The sequence below is a fragment of the Nannospalax galili genome, unplaced genomic scaffold (assembly GCF_000622305.1).
Source record: "Nannospalax galili isolate Female #2095 unplaced genomic scaffold, S.galili_v1.0 scaffold95, whole genome shotgun sequence".
In the NCBI taxonomy this organism is placed as follows: domain Eukaryota; kingdom Metazoa; phylum Chordata; class Mammalia; order Rodentia; family Spalacidae; genus Nannospalax; species Nannospalax galili.
In genome coordinates, this window is record NW_008342393.1 from 722,332 (window position 1) to 728,667 (window position 6,336).

The 6,336-nt window shown below is 44.2% G+C and overlaps 1 long non-coding RNA gene across 1 annotated transcript in view; it reads right to left on the reverse strand.

The window, feature by feature from the left end:
* Positions 1-1,542: 1,542 nt before the first annotated feature.
* Positions 1,543-6,336, reverse strand: part of LOC115071289 — a 5,594-nt gene continuing 800 nt past the window's right edge. Inside the window, exon 2 of the long non-coding RNA XR_003850386.1 lies at positions 1,543-2,504. This is a non-coding gene — a long non-coding RNA (uncharacterized LOC115071289). The remainder of the gene's footprint in view (positions 2,505-6,336) is intronic.

Sequence of the window (6,336 nt, forward strand, 5' to 3'; positions counted from 1 at the left end):
TAGAAAATTCCTGGGGTAGGGGAGTCAGAAAAATACAAAGAGGAAAAAATAAAGTCACCCTAAACCCATAATCCAATGGATTCATTCTTATTAGGTAAATACTTTTCTAACCTTTTTCTCTATTAATTTTTTAAAGAAAATTATATTGCCTTGTCCATAATATTATCCAATCTGGCTTTTGATGCAGCACATCATGAAAATACCTCTATAGCATCAAATTTTCTTCCACATCACTATTTTCAGTGGTTGTGTGGTAAGTATTCCATTGTGTTGTTTTACCATAGTTTCTTTATTTGATCCCCTATTGCTGGACATTTGATTGTTTCTAACTTTTCAAAGAGTTTTTAATTTTTATTTTTAAAATATTTTAAAATCACATTTATTTATCTGTATGTGTGTGTATGTGTGCATTCACATTACAGCATGTGTAGAGGTCAGAGGACAACTTGTGGGAGTTCATTTCCTCCTTCTATCGTGTGGAAATTCAGGGATGGAACCATGGTCATCAGGGCCTTCAGCCTTGGCAGTAAGCATCTTTACTCTCTGAGCTATCTCATTCTCCCAATTTATTTATTTAGGGTGCTGAGATCCAACCTGGCCTATACACACACACACACACACACACACACACACACACATACACACACACACACACACATTAATTATTCTTTCTGTTGTGAAAAGTTATGAACTCTTATTGTAGATAATTCTCGGGGTGGAGGAGTCAGAAGAGAACAAAGAGAAAAATAAAGTCACCTAAATCCATAATTCAATAGAACAATTTTTTAAATTTTATTTATTTTTTATTTTATGTGTATGCATATATTGCCTGCATGTAGGTAAGTGCACCTGTGTTGTGCAATGCCCGTGGAGGTCAGAAGAGACTGTCAGATCCCCTGGAACTGGAGTTATGGACAGTTGGTAGCTGCCATGTGGGTGCTGGGATTCGAACCTGGGTCTTCTCAAGAGCAGTAAGAGTTCTTAACAGCGAGTCATCTCTTCTGCCCCTTGTAACATTAAAACATTTATTTATTTATTTCTTATTTTAATTTATTGTGTGTAGTGCATTCATGTGAGTGTGAGGGCTTGAATGCTCCTGCCCACAGATGCAGAAGCCAGAGGTAGACACGGGGTGTCTTCTATGACTCTCTGCCTTACTACCCTGAGTGACGATCTCTCAGTGAACCAGAAACTCACTGTTTCAGCTAGCCTGACTGGCCAGGAAGCCCCCAGAATCTGCCTGTCTCTGGTTCTTCAATGCTCAGGTAACAAAGACACACATACAACCAAGCCTGGATCTTTATGTTGGTGCTGGGGGTTCAAACCCAGGTCCTCATGCTTGCATAGCAAGCACTTTGACTCACTGAGGAATCTCTCCAGAGCCTTACCTTGTAACATCTTAGAACTAATTCACTAGCAAGAAGCATGTATATTTTTTAAACCACTGCTCAGTTCTGGTTTGGTCATGAGGATGGATCCCAGGGCATCATACATGCTAGGCAAGCATTCTATCATTAAGCTGCACCTTCAACCCTTTTAAAGTTTTTTTTTTTTTTTTTTTTTTAAAGGCTTTTGACCCAGTGAGGGACACCACCATGGGACCCAACTGTCCCAGAAGGCCCAGGGAAGGTCCAGTTCAAGGGGGGATACAGAAGCGGGGTGCTACCAGGTCCTGAAGATGGTCGGGGGAGTTCTCTGGAAACTAGAGGAACACTCTAGTCCTGTCCCTGCACCTTCCTCCCCATCAGCTACAGGCACTGTGGGCAGCACACCTGAGCATCTCCTTCCTTGATGCCTTCCTGTGTGTCTTGATGCTCTTCCCAAGCAAGCTGGATGCCAGTTCCTGGGACCAGCCAACTGACCCCTGCTTCACCTACACATCCCTGACTGGGTCAGCTTCATTGCCAAATCTGGACCCTGCTACTCCAAGCGTCCAGTCTCCAAGGTTTGAGGACCTGCTGGGCTAGGTTTGGGGAGGCGGGTGTTGGATGAGGCTTAGAGAATTGAGCTGAAAGTGTTCTCAAAGAGATCTTGCAATGACTCACATGCCACCCGAAGACAGAGAGGGGCTAGGGGATGAATGGATTGTAAGTCAAAAGGAGGGGCGGAGGAGAGGGCCTCCTGTGCTTTGATTGGCCCGCGTCAGTTTCTTCCGAACATCTGCAGTGCGTGGGGCTAAGCGGTCCCACCGGGGGTGGGGGTAGGCCTGTGAGGCTGGCTGACGTTCGCTTCCCGCCTGCTGGGCCAGCCCGGAGCAGTTCATGAATGACTCACCACATTGTCAGGCTGATTCACTGCTCGGCTGGGGACTTGGAGGAGGGAGGGAGCAGCTCTCTCTGTACGTCTTCCACGAGCAGCGCACACACGCATATACGCGTGGGTGGGGCTCCAGCAGGGATCCTTAGATGCTGGGGTCGAGTTTTCCGTGGTAATGGGAAGAAGATCCGAATCACCTGGTGCACGGGGGACAACCTTGGAATTTCTGTCTACCGGTGTCCCTGTGGCTATTTCCATTAAAATAATTAAACACCATTAGATCTTGTGTTCATTAGTCACACTAGCCACATTTCAAGTGCTCAATAGCCATCCGGGGCTAATGGCTTCCCGGACAGTACATTTGCATCAACATAGAAAGTTCTGGGCTGGAGAGATGGCTCAGAAGTTAAGAACACTGGTTGTTCTAGCAGAAGACCAGGGTCTAAATCCCAGCACCCACATGGCAGCTAACAACTGTCCATAACTCCAGTCCCAGAGGATCTGACAGTCTCTTCTGACCTCCGCAGGCATTGCTCGACACAGGTACACTTACCTACATGCAGGCAATACACGAATACACATAAAATAAAATTTAAAAATTAAAAATAAAAAAAAAACATAGAAAGCCGGGTGTGGTGGCACATGCCTTTAATCCTAGCACTTGGGAGGCAGAGGCAGGTGGATCTTTGTGAGTTGGAGGCCAGCCTGGTCTACATAATGAGTTCCAGGATAGCTGTGGCTACAGAGAGACCCTGTCTCAAAAAGACAAAAAAAAAAAACACAAAAAACAGAAAGTTCTACTGCACAGCTGGTTTATATACACTGAGTGCATACTAACTCTGAATCTATCACCTTCACACACAATGACACAAATAGATCAGCCCTTCTCCCAGCCCCATATGCAGCACACAACACACACTGAATTCCACACACACATTCAACATGCAACACCTCCCACCAACACAACACAAGAGCCTGTATACATATTTTCTGTCCAAATCCTCTACTGTCCATAACACGGCAAATGTAAATATAAACACATACCTCATCAAACCAGTTCCTAAACAACTGTTCATAAGATAAAAACTTGAATTAGGGTGAAATGCATTTGCAAACATGCCAAAATAGACACAAACCCAAGCCGTGTGGGTCCCATAACAATTCCCTGCACATGTTTGCAAACTCAAGTAGGGGGGAAGGGAACCCACATTTGTTCAGGCCCTGCCAACTTGCCAGGCATGGAGTTAGCCACATCAATGAAATTCATTTAATCTCACAGCAACCCTGAGAGGATGCAGAATCCTGTTTCCTTAGATGAAGCAATGAAGGTTCTGATAAAGTAACTTACTCAAGGATACACAGACACAGCAGGAGAGTCAAATATAAGCCAATATTTTTCTAACTCCATAGCAAATGCAACAAGCTGTTTTCAATACTTCCCTACTCCGTGTGTGTGTGTGTGTGTGTGTGTGTGTGTGTGTGTCTTTTGTACCTAACTGGGTACAAACACTTATTCAGTGTCTCTGACATGCCAAGTACTGGTTCACAAAATGTGAACAGCTTCAAGAGCCAGGCATGGTGGCACACACATGTAATTCCAGTACTTTGGAAGGCTAAAGCAGGTGGATTGCTGCAAATGCAAATTCAAGGACTGCCTGGGATATACAGTAAGATTTTGTTTTAACTCTTCCTCCCTCTCTAAAAAAGAAAATTCGCAAGTCCTGGCTAAAAGAAGCACATAGCCCATTAGGGAGTAGAGGGGAACCCCCAAAATAGTGCATACAATAGACTTTAACTACAGTGGAGGTAGGCCCCAAATGCAGGGAACTGAGAGTAAGGAAACTTAGGTTTGCCCAGGAAGTTAAAGAAAGCTGCTTGGGAACCAAGCATGACGGTGTATTCTTTTAATCCCAGCACTCAGGAGGCAAAAGCAGGTGGATCTCTGTGAGTTTGAGGCCAGCCTGCTCTATATAGTGAGTTCTTTTTTAAAAAAATATTTTATTTATTATTTTTATGTGTATGCGTGTATTGCCTGCATGTAGGTAAGTGCACCCATGTTGTGCAGTGCCCACAGAGGACAGAAGAGACTGTCGGATCCCCTGGAACTGGAATTACAGATAGTTGTTAGCTGCCATGTGGGTGCTGGGATTCAAACCCAGGCCTTCTTTTAGAACAGTTAGTATTCTTATCCGCTGAGCCATCTCTCCAGCCCCTATAGTGAGTTCTAAGCCAGCTAGGGCTACACAGTAAGACCCTGTCTCAAAAAAAATAAAGGCTTGTTAGATGAAGCAACTGTGAGCTCATTAAAGAACGTGTGTGGTAGTTCAGGATGGGTGTTGACAGACAGGAAAAGATGGGGAGGCAGGCAAGTGCCTGACATTGAGCTCCCACCCTGAAGAATTTATTTAAAATTTTTGTTTTTATTTTATGTGTATGAGTGTATTATTGCTTCCATGTGTGTAAGTACACCCATGTCATGCAGTGCCCGAGGAGGACAGAAGGGGGCATCAGATCCCCTGGAACTGGAGTTATGGACGGTTGTTAGCAGCCATGTGGGTGCTGGGATTTGAGCTCAGGTCTTCTGCAAGAACAGCCAGTGTTCTTAACCACTAAGCCATCTCTCCAGCCATCCCTGAAGAATTTTTACAGCAGAAAAATATGGATGTTAAGGGGAAAAAGAGAAAAAAAAATGGATGTTGTGATTGAATTCTAGAAAGACAGGCCTGAGAGCTTGGGGTGTAGCTCAGTGGTAGAACATTATCTTAGCATGTACACAACCCTTCGTTCCATCTCTGTCACACATACACACCCTTAGAAACTAGGTGGACCATGCGGGAGGTACTATAATGCGGCCAAGCAGAAGCTGTAGGGTTAAGTCTGACTTGAGAAGACTGAAGGATTGGGGCAGGGGAGAGAGAGGGTGTATCCTGTTCCTCAGAGTACAGCAAAAGCCTTTTGACCCATAAAAATATGATGAAAGTGATGGAGTCTCCCTCAGAACAAGGCACATGTACATAGGCACATGATGTTTTGCACATAATTATAGGGGGCTTGTGTTCCCTGAAGCCTCGGGTTAAGAACTCAGTTCCTTGGAATTCTAAGAAGCAAAATGACATAGTAGTTAAGTTGCATATGCTGAAGTTTGACTGCCTGGTTCATAATCTCTCAACTCTCCCTCCTCTTAGTTATGTGAGTTGAACAATACCTTGCACACACAGAGTACTCCAAAAGTTGTGGCTGTTATTATTACATATTGCTACAGAGACCCTTCCCACTATACTTACACTTTGGCACCCCTCTTCATCTAGTGTCTCTGGCTTAGGTCTTCCAGCTCAAGTGCTTACATCCAATTTTTCCATTTTCTGAACTCACTCATTCCTTTTCCATCTGAGTTTCCATTATACTCAAACCCAGTTATTAAAGAGTTCAGCATTCTCTCTCTTTCTCTCTCCTTCCCTTCCTCTCTTCCCCCCTCTTCCCTCCCCTCTTCCCTTCCTTCCATTCTTTCCTTCCTTGACAAGGTCTCCTAGCTAAGGCTGGCCTGGAACTCTCACTTCTTCTGCCTCAACATCCTAAGTGCTGGGATTACATGCCTGCATCTCCATACCCAACTACCACCCTCTTTTCTAACAGAAAGAACAGGCTTTAAGCATAATCACTAAGAAGACCCCATCTTTTTCGTTATTTTAGATGAAAAAAATGGAGACATTGGATTTGGAGGGACCTTTGGTGAGGGTGTGAGAGTGAAGGATGGGAAGTCCTTGACAACTCTAAATCACATACAATCTCCTCACTATATCTTCCCAGTCTCTCTCTAAATTGTTCCATCTTGGGGGCTGAAGAGAGGGCTCAGCAGTTAAGAGCACTGGCTGCTCTTGCAGAGGACCTGGGTTTGATTCCCAGCACCCAAATGGCAGCTAACAACCATCTGTACCTCCAGTTCCAGGAGAATATGATGCCCTCTTCAGGCATTGCATGACATAGGTGCACTTACATACATGTAGGCAATACAGTCATACACATAAAATAAAAACAATACGTAAAATATTTTTAAAGAAGCAAAGTAAAATTTTCATTTGG